At 35.9% G+C, this 10923-nt stretch overlaps 1 long non-coding RNA gene across 1 annotated transcript; it reads left to right on the top strand.

Moving 5' to 3' along the window:
• Window positions 1–284: 284 nt before the first annotated feature.
• LOC112556191 lies at window positions 285–10010 on the top strand. The gene is made up of 2 exons (XR_003097636.1): window positions 285–443; window positions 7633–10010. It is a non-coding gene; the product is annotated as an uncharacterized LOC112556191 (long non-coding RNA).
• Window positions 10011–10923: the final 913 nt, after the last annotated feature.

Here is a 10923-nt window from a genome sequence, read left to right as displayed (position 1 = left end):
ATTTGCGGTTGCAGTTTTGTTTTTTGTTTTTTAATAATTTTCATGAAAGATTATAAACTGCACACAGAAAAGAAAACTACCATTTGCTCTGTCTACGTGTCTTTTTATAGCACAGCCATGTGTTCTCAGGCATCACAACCGGCGACATGTTCGCGTACCATGTACACTGATATTTGTATTTAAAAAAAAAAAAGTTTGCTTGCCGAAAACTTCCGAAGAGAAATCTCTGGTTCCTTCGTGAGTCTCCGTGCCTGACGGACTTCTGAAGCCGAGCGTTGCTATTGGCTGGCCAAACTCCAGCCCTACCTTCCTGCTTTTAGCGGACCTCCATCTTAGTGCTGTCGGCATTTGCGATCATTTGCTACAAAAATCTCTGATCGCCGGCGAAACAGGCCTGCTTCTGCTGTATAACTACCTTTTTTCTGTTCTGCCTACTTAAATAAGTAAGTATTCTTTACTCATTGTAACTGTTCAACGATATATGTCAAAAATGAAGAGAAAAATTGCCTAGTCTGCTGTCATAAACCACGAACGACCTATTCGCTGAATTTGTCGAGTGAAAGTTCCAGCTCATGTTTTCGAAGCCGGTTGTTTCTTTTCTAACTTTTGTGTGACGCGGCTCGCCGGTTGCACTGTTTATGTATACCTGCATTGATTATACAAACTGGGAATGACATTTAAAATGAACTTCAACTGTTTCCTATGGAAATAAGTGGGCGGATTCAGCGCGTGGTGTATAACCGAGCTGAGGACGCACCGGCGATCCCATTTTTGCCATGCATGAGTCATTTCAAGACAGTCATTCTGCCCTTTCTGTCACTGGCAGACATGCATTCTTCACATTTGCCAAATTTCTTTAACTTGTGCGTGCGTTGTTTCGATCTGTTATTCAAATAGCACATATAGCTTCCTGCTTGAGATGAAATTATGCAGCAATAAATAATTCTTATTACTTTCTCAGAGAAGGGTAGAAAATGGGGACTGGACGAGTTAGCTACAGGCACTTGTGAAATGGGCATTTATGGCTGTGGGATTTTTTTAACAGTCTGGAAGCTGTGTAGAAAAGATTTATAAAATCCAAGTAAATTTTATCCTAACAAAAGATGGCCTTCACAACATCTATTTTCAGCGAAAAACCACTTTTTTAAATACCTGAACATGGCCGCTGACCAAGCAGTGTTTGTTTCATTGTCTGATAAGATGGTGGCAGAACTTTTTTTTTAAGGGATGATGGTGGAGGGGGGGGGAGATTTCAATAGAAATTATGTTACATATTTCCACTTATATCAGTGTTTTTATGTGACTCACTATGCCTGCCCCAGTGAAATAGGATACAATTTTTCATATCTTCCGTCTTAACAGTTGATCATGTTATACCCCATTGTCTTGTTCACATTGTTTTGCAAAAATATAGGCCTAAAATGTATTTTCTAGAAAGGTTTTCATGTAATTATAGTTTGAAATTGATAAACTGCATTAAATAAGAACATTGACTTTTATTATTAGCTGTAACACTATAATTTGCATTAAGGAATTCCCTTATTTTAGGTAGTTTGGATATCAAGCTCTTTTGTCCAGTGGAAGAAATGGTGTGGGTGGAGAGGTATTAATATATACATGAAAATATTGTTTATAATCTTATTCAGCTCTAAATGAAAAACAAAATAAGATATTCTTCCTCGCATTCCTTTAAGCAAGGCTGCAGCAGACACTGGTGATCATCTGCTTTTGTGTTGAATATATAGAAGTGGAAAAGAGACTAGCTTAGTCAGACAACAGGAAGGGAAACCAACCATCCACAGGAACATGGGTTTGCTATTTGAGGTGAATATAAAAGTGGACAGAAGATCCGTTCTACAAAATTGAAACTGAGCAGGAACAACCGTGTTTAAAACTGGAAAAGATATGACATTTTGAAAAAGCAGAGCTTTATTTTTGCCTTTCAAATCAAAAAAAAGGAAAAGGTCTGTGGGTCATAGTAAAGTAAGTCATTAACTGTCAGACAGCTGAAAGCTTTGTAAATGCAAAACATGATAAACCATTGGCAGCATTGAACTGCAGATAGTAGAGTTTGTCCTGACAAGCAAATTCCTGGTTAAGCATACATTGTGAAGAATAGACTTATTTCCTTGTACCTAAGGAAAGTTTCATTAACACTAGGCAGTAAGTCATGCATGGAAGTAAATGCAGTGTATGTGATTTGGTTGGGTAATGTATATGGTTGCTTTTTCATACCTTTTCCGATTATTTCCCAACACCATTTGTGTATAGCTTGGTGGTGAAACAACGCCTGCCACCAATACACTGAGGATTGTCCTGGGTTTAGATCTCATCTTAAGCATGCTGTTCTTTCTCTTTGTGTGGCACCTTTTACAAGGTTGGCTGCTCATAAATAAATTGCCATGAGTCAGAAAATTGGAAATGAATGCTGCTGTTTATGTTAACCTTAACCCAACCTCTTTCACATATATCTGGATTGAACTCTGTTTCTGCACTTTGGACAAGTAGTAAAACTTTTTTTACACAAATATAATCCACATGAAAAGTGGAGAAAATGGTCGTGTTAGCAGAAGCATTTCTAAACTTATAAAAGAAATGACATTAACAGGAAGATCAGAAATTTGTCATGACATGAAAACAGCTTTGTCCAGCAGTTCATCAAATTAGTACCTCTTGCATGCAGTATTATAGTTGATTTGTATTACCATGAGTAATGCTCATTTATATCTGCTTGACATGTGACTTTAGTAAACAGGAATATAGTAGGTCCCCAACTTGTAGATAGGTTCCATTACTGGTCGTGCATTGTGATGACTGTACATTACATGTACAACCCGCTCTACTTTTGGGTGTACTGATATAAATAATACCCATCCTTCTTTCTGCTGCCACCTCTCGCTAGGAGATGCAAACTATCATTAAGGATTAACTTAAGACAATCCTTAAAAACTACTTTTGAACTTGAGGACAGTTTGTATGTACCAAAGTTCATAACTGAGAATTCTTAAGGAGAGGACTAACTGTATACTATTAGAGGGTAAAATAGTTTACGCAACTTTGTGTTGACATGTCTTTTAAAAACTGCTGGACATACTTTATTCCTTCTAGCTTTACAAAAAAAAATGGGGGGTGGGTTAACTTATTTCATACATTTATCATTGTTTTGAAAATGGGGTATTTTTGCATTCCAGGATTCCTAGCTCCATCTTTTCCTCATTTTTGAATTAGTTCAGTACACTGCATTATTGCTAGCAGTATGGGTGAAAAGATTATCTGATTAGTGCACATTTCCTGTTCTTGGTGGTGACTGAGATAATGCGTCTTGCCAACTGACCTCTTCCGCTAAGCAGGATAAAGCCCATTATCAAACCGGAGCAGACTCTGATGAATGAGCTTTAGAAGTGTTTACCGGGATTTTACTTTATTTGGAAATCTTATTTCTAACTCACATCTAGTTGAACATAGTACTGACCACACACAATCAAGACTTTTATTGAAAAGTATTGCAAATATTAGATATTTAAGACATTCCATATTAGCAAACAACCCTAATTTTGTTTTTGTGTGTATGTGAAAGATGTGGAAAGCAGAGGGTATCTGCTTAATAAAATGGGTGTTAAAGGTGATAAGGTGGAGGAGAAGAGCTGCATTGGCAGCCCTTTTAAGAAAGGTATGTGACCTCAGAAGGAAGAGACATAGTTACAAGCCCAAAATAGCAACACGCACTGTGTTGGCCTGAAAATCTGGCTCCCTGATCCCCCCCTTTGGATTTCCATTTTGGTTTGGTGGAAAGGCTTTTTTCCAATAAAGCACTGTTTGATGCATAGGTTTTTATAGATGGGTGTCGTGCACCTTTGATAACGAAAATAATTGCTAGTTGTGTTTTAATGAAGAATATTTAATAGTGAGAACCCTTTTATTGAAAGGTTTTTAAAACGTGCTATAATTGTCATTTGTAATCTGAAACACATTTGTCAAAACTTTATTTGCAGGTTGTAGGTTTCAGAAAAAAAATAAAGCTGTAAAATTATGAACACAATGTAAAGCAGTAGCTTAATTTAATGAGTGAATATTGTGTAACAGCAAAATGATAAGAAATGTTTATTTCATTCTGTTACTTGCATTCATGCAGCTGCTGTTACAATCACATTTACAGCTACTGCTGCTTTGAATATGACAAGCAGTATAATCATTACAAATGCGTGAACAGGTGGTGTTATTCTCACTCTGTCTCCTGCACACATAATGTGTTCATTGTCCTGAACAGAAACATTGCTGTACATGCTGCCATTGCATAAAACCTGTGCAGAAGACTTGTAACTTGTGCATCTGTGTAAGAATTAAGTAGCATAATCTCAGCCACATTTGGCACCACTTGATAAGCAGCATGTTGGGTGAGTTATCTAAAGAGGTCTGGTGAACATCTCCACCAGACTAGCCTCTTCCTGGGTGAGGAGTAAAATAACTGACTACTCGTAGTTGTGTTAATTCCCAAGTCCAAGAAATAAAGGAAATAGATTTAATTGTGTTTCAAATTACAGGCCTATGGCCACATAAAGCAATAAACATTAACGAAAAGCATTTTCAGGCGTGGATGGTGTCTGGAATAATGTTAAAAGGGGGATTCCCTTTTCTGTACATAAGAATCATCTTCGAACAAGCTTAATTCATTTGTTGCATCATCAAGTTCTTAATCTTCTTGGAGCCATGATTGAGGATTTATTAAAATAAAGCAGAAGGAGGCGTGATATCCTTTCTCTTTGTCTTTTCGATGATTTTCTTAACCGAAATAAGAGCCACATTTAATGTACTATATTTGACATTGTAGCCTGTTCTAGGTGGTTCTCATTGGAAGAATGGTTGGACTTGAAGCCGTTAACTTGTTAGTAAAGCTGCATCAGTGTTGTGTGTACTTTGAAGTAGTAATAAATAAAATGAAATGGAGGCCATACCCAAGACATTGGTGCAAAGGATTTTTTAAAAACAGATTAATGGAATTTTTTTGCTACAATGATTTATTCTGTGCATAATTTGTTCAAATTTAAGATTTTTTAATTAGTTGTGTGATGTGCTGTTTAAAACATGCTGAATGTTTCTCTCAAGGATAAAAAAGGCCATCAGTAGAAATTGGTGTGGTGTGTTATCTACAGTGATAGACATGAAATAAAAACTGCATAATTCCTTTTTGGCAGGGGATTTAAAAGCAAACTGTTGATCTTTTCTCAACATTCATACTTTGCATAATAAACTGCTAGTGTTTTTACTGTTTTCTTGCGAGTTGGCTAAATTTTACTAGTTACAGTAAAATTTAGTAAACTTTTTTTTAACCACTTCAAAACAAAGGTAGTAAACTGTCAAATTCCCTTCCATGTCATTGAAATATAGCACTTCATTTTAGGACAGAAAGGGATTCATGCTGACAACTAGAAAAGATGGCTCTTGTAGCTGACAGTTTAGGAAGATCAAGCACTCAGTCCACATCTAGATGATTTTGCTTTTACATAAGAACTGGACTTGGCTTGAAGGCTAGATGTACGGAGGTTGATGAGTGAATGCCCATTGCAAATTCTCCAGCTGCTTCAAAATCTTCGTCACAAATCTTGCCCACCATCATCTCTGTTTTAGGTACTCTTCCATGCTTCATTTCATTTTCATTTGCAGCCGTGGCTTACCTGTTTATGCCATTGTATGTGATCTCTTTTATTTGATTACCTCTAATGTATTTCTGCGCTTGGAGTTTGCGATAGCACAGATAATCTCTTCCGTTTTCCTGCTTGTGATGACGACATCTCTTAATGAGTTGAAAGAGGTAAATGCCATCACTTTTCTGCATGGCATGGAAAATGCAGGGTTTGTTGGTGCCTGGCCTTTTACCCATGCAGATTGCCTGCAACTGCTTTCAAAGGATAAATCTAGGACGTTTTTTTTAAGCGTCATTACATAGAGAAAAGTGCCACCCCCCCCCCCCCCTTTTTTTTTTTTTTTTTGCTTCTAAATAGTTTCTGCCTTGTATCTAACACATTTCTGTGAGCTGAAAAGTTGCTAACCTTAAATGAGTTTAAAGTGACCTGCATGAAACTGCTGTTTGCATGAATGTGAGAAAAGTTTGAAAATAACTGGGTTTTTTTTTTTTAGCCACTTCTTCACAAAAATGACATGCATTCAAGCACCATAAACAAATTTAGCATATGCTTTTTTACATAATGATCGGCATAGTAGTAATGCTGGTTTATTTTGATGGAGGGTCCAAAGAAATCTCAAGTACTCTGCCATACTCCCCTTTCCGAATGCTGCTGGTGGTAAATCGATTTCCAGAATAATATGAATCATATGAAGCCTGTATTTTCTGAATTACACCTTATAAAGATAATTATATTCTCCCCATTTTACTAATCAACATAGTTTTGTGGTCATCTTGTGATTTATGCATGCATTACAGTCAGCAGGCTGGTTAAAACTAACTACTATCAAAGCTGTGCATGTGTGATGATAGCTTTTTTTTTTTCTTGTCGAGACTTGCTGTATTTTCACTGCGTGCAGAATGTTAATGAGCATGTATAGGTCTTTTACAAGACACAAGCCATTCTAAAGATGAATTAGACCTTTAGAAGCATTATGACATGAATTTTTATTTATGTTGTTAAAAACAGTGACTAAAGCTGTGCTGTTGGTGGAGGCGATGCTGTTGCTAGTTTTGGAGTTCATTTTTGTTGAGGGAGTGGGGGTAGTAGAAGAGGAAATTAAGGGATAGATCAGTTTTGCTTGTGCTTCAGAAACTTGTGTTTCAGACCACATGATTGTTGACTAATGCACTTCAACAAAAGTTTGGAGTAAAAAAAGGGTAGAATATTGTCAATAACTAAATTGGAGCAACTAATTGTTATAAAATAAAGAATTCTATACATCTGTACAATCAAAACAGACTGCTAAGAAACTCAATCTTAATGGATAATCCCTTGCTGTAAGTGTTTTGGTTGTTTACACTGAGCAAGGGTCATATTTTAAAGGTTGCCACCTCACAGGTATTGTGAGATTTTTGCCTTATATGACATACCTGAACACAAAAAGGCAGAAATTGGTAGCTTTTTGCATTTTTCTTTTTTTTTCCCTGCATACTACAGGCAACTAGTGTTTGTTGGCTTTTAACAGGTTTCATTGTAAGTCTTTGTTCTTTGTGTGATTGCGTGAGATATATAATGAAAGTGTGCATGTGCCTACATGCTGGTGCAGTCAGATATATTATGCACGTTTGTTTTTATTAGCTAGCAGAGATTTGAAAATGGAAATGCTGCATGGAGACTTTTGTTGACACCAACTCTTCAATTATTTTGACACAAAAGCAAAAATCTTGTCACATTTATAATCAGTTGTTCCAATTTTGTCTTAATTTCTTAACACATCATTTTGATTATAATATATTTTTTTCTTCTAAATTCATTGTTTTATGCCAAAAACAAACCATTTAAACTTACTTTTTATCTTTATCTTCTTTTGGCTGTGGTTGGGGATGGGGGATCGTCTTGATTTTCAGTAATTGTTTTGAAAAATAACAATTAGATTATATTGTGCTTTCTTCTACATGCAGACTTCATTGTTAAGCAATTTAATTGCTTTGTTTTACTTTTGTTGCAGCTTTTAATCTTGTTTAATCATGTCCTGGGATGGATATGTTGGAAACATGGAAGGTGAGGGATGCAGCTATGTGGGCTTCTTTGACTTGCAAGGCAACAAATGGGCAGAATCCCGCAATCCCATACTGGCTATAACTCCTGAACAAATCAGGCATATTGTCAATGCCATCGCATCTTCAAACACCGTCGACCTCCGTGCAAGCGGGGCCAAGCTGGGCACTCGCAAGTTTATTTGTGTCTTTCAAGATGAAAATGTTGTTGTTCTGAAGCAGCTTGGTGGTGATGCAGATGATAAGCTGATGGTCAGTGTTGGCCGTTTCTTCAAAGGCTGTGTTGTTGGTGCTGCACCAGGAGGAGAAAGAGAAAAATGCAGTAGAATCAGTGTAGAAAAATACACTGAATACCTGAAATCCATCAATTATTAAGTTTTACTTTTTCCTCTGCGCAAGCTCACCAGTGCATTTGCTGGGTGTGATTGTAGTTTTATGTCAGTATGAGTGCATTCTGTGCTTTTGAAGTCTGTCGTTATATAGTCTGAAATAAACCTCTTACTTCCTTAGAGCAAATTTTTGTTGACAAAATGTTCCCACCAGAATATTGCAAAACGGGTGCCAAGGATCATTAAAGTTTTCAGTTGTTTCCATTGAAGATCTAATTGCACTGGATTCTTAATAAGTGTTGATGCGAATATGAAGTTTGAAAAACTAGTGTTCAGTGTATGATTACAGAATATTAATAGGGATGTTGATGGGTTGCCAAGAAGTAGTTTTATTGATTCCTCATTTACATCGCTCCCTGGAAATCAAAGATCTGTTTGCTCAAGAAAGTTAAGCAAAGGAATCTTGCAAAAACAATTCATAATAAATTAGGATGTGATTATGTTTTGGCAATAATAAAAATTTGTCAGCATTGTCCTAAATTTCCTTTATCAATTTTAATTGTGCGAGTAGGCTATAGGGAAAGTAGTTTCACCTTTCATAACTTGGGTTAGTAAACTAAATTTGTTGCTATATGACCAAAATATTGTGTGTTACTTAACACAACTATTTTTGTTGAAAGCTTTGGTAGATTACAAAAGTTAGCAACAGCATTAGAAGCCTGTCTTTTGTCTTTCTTTGCATCATATGCAAAATCTGCTCTTACAGCTATTTGCTGTTTTGTTAAGCAGTTTATTGTCTCATACTCTAACCTTTTCCATTGGGTGTATGAAGCTGTTGGCTGTGAGTGGTACTTTCCTCTGTGAAGTATATTGCAATTTTGGCTGTGTTACGGCCCTTAAAGGGCTTTTCTCTTTTCTTCCTCTGTCTCAGATGTGAGAATGAGTATGTGAGTGTGGTGTCCTATGGCATTTCTTCAACTTTAGATTTTCAACTTCCTTTATTTAAAGGACTCACCATGATAGAACCTTAGTTGCTAGCATGATGTAAAGCACAACCAACCATTCCAAGAAATTTAGTTTTTTGTTTGATATGAACAGATTAGTGTTAAACGGTGATTGGGACAAATCACATTCCTATAGGGACAGTTGTTTTTGTTTTGTTTTTTGTTTTTGTTTTTTCACTTTATTGGGAACACAATGTGGATTGTTGTAGATTACAGGTAAACAAAAACGTGGGGCTTTGCTTTACTGTTGAAAGTTGTGGCTGGACAAGACCATAAGTTACATCATCAATATGAAGAAATTTACAGATGGATTAAGTAATGCAATACTACAATGCTCAACCCTGCAGTAATGCCTTTCACTGCTTGCTTTTCAGAATGTTATGGCTATATGCTTGGGGATATGAAACTCAGATTAATTTTACGTAGTTGGGGCAAACTGTTCATTTGATTATCAAATTCTTTCTTTTAAAATTAGTTTGTGGGTTCCTTGAGAGGCTTGACTCGGTGTAGATTTGCTGTTGTGTTTAAAACAAATGCTATGGTATTTTTCACTGTTTTGCAAACTAAAATCACCCATGAAAATTGTGTGTAAACATTTCCAGTAAGACTTTTGTTTTCCATTAATACAAGTGTTGAGTTTCTTGTAGAACTGCACGGGTAATGCCCCTTAGTTAGAAATTCTTCTCTCAGGTGTTCAGTTTTTCATGAAATTTACCTGCAGAACTAGTCATTTCTCAGACTCATCAGAGCAACAAGAATGATTTTCACGCAGTATTTGCTTGTATTTGTAAATTCTTTTTCTCCCCTCTTGAACAGATTTTGGGAGTGTTCTACTGTATCTTTAAAGGGTAATAAACAAACTGCTTTTGTCTGTCTTGTGTTTTTTCTTTTAAGCCAAACCTAATTTTTAGCATATGCCTACAGATCTGCCTGGTTCTGTTGCCTGATCATTTGAAATATTTTACATTATTTTCCTTATTAAAAATACATGGTTAATTATTTTTGTTGATGTGTCAGTTATCAGGTGAACTGGGTAAGTGTGACCAGGCTCTAGTGATGTGATACTTGCACATTAGAAAATGTTTTTTCATTATTACATCTGTGACCTTGAACAACAGCACATCAGTTGGATTTACTGCTGAAATCCTACAACATGCTATTTCATATTTAAAACCATTCTTATGAACTTTTTATTGCTAAATGAATAAACTAGTTTTGCAAACACTTACAGTTGTCAGCATGCAAAAACTGTCAGTGCCGTCCTTAAGGTGGGTTCAAATATGTACAACTACACAAATTTTACCATGTTGCCAGGACATGTCAGTATCAAAAAAAAGCAATTAGGGCAGGGGGGGGGGAGCAGATACAATGATACTGCAACATTCTTTAAAATAATGCAGAACAACGATGGCGGAAAAATAAAAAACAAATAACTAAAAGAATTTTTTGAAGGATTATGATGACCATTTCGATTAATCGGCTTTCAGACTACCAAAAATCATAAACGTTTATTTAAGAGTCTTTATAAAGTACAAGATGTTATCTAAATTTTCAAAAATGCTTGCTTTGATTTGTTTGAAAGTCTTGGCATTGGCTTGATATAAGCATTGGATCCACATCCCCACTTTGACCATACATGGCCAAAGACTTTCAAAGTTACCAAATGAGCATTCTTGGAAATTTAGATAGTAGTTTGTACTTTATACAGACACTAAAATCAATGATCTGTGCTTTTTGGTACTTTCTGAAAGTTATTTTGAAGAAAAACATACTTTAAAAAAAAATTACAGTCAAAATTTTTATTGTAATAAAAACATTTTAGATATTTGATTTTTCTGTCAAAATGTTAATAAAAAATCTTTTCAGTCAAATTTCTAGACTGCTGTCCAGAGCCCACTTTTTTTTTTAA

The sequence above is a fragment of the Pomacea canaliculata genome, linkage group LG2 (assembly GCF_003073045.1).
Source record: "Pomacea canaliculata isolate SZHN2017 linkage group LG2, ASM307304v1, whole genome shotgun sequence".
NCBI lineage: Eukaryota > Metazoa > Mollusca > Gastropoda > Architaenioglossa > Ampullariidae > Pomacea > Pomacea canaliculata.
This window is presented reverse-complemented; position numbering and strand designations above follow the sequence as displayed.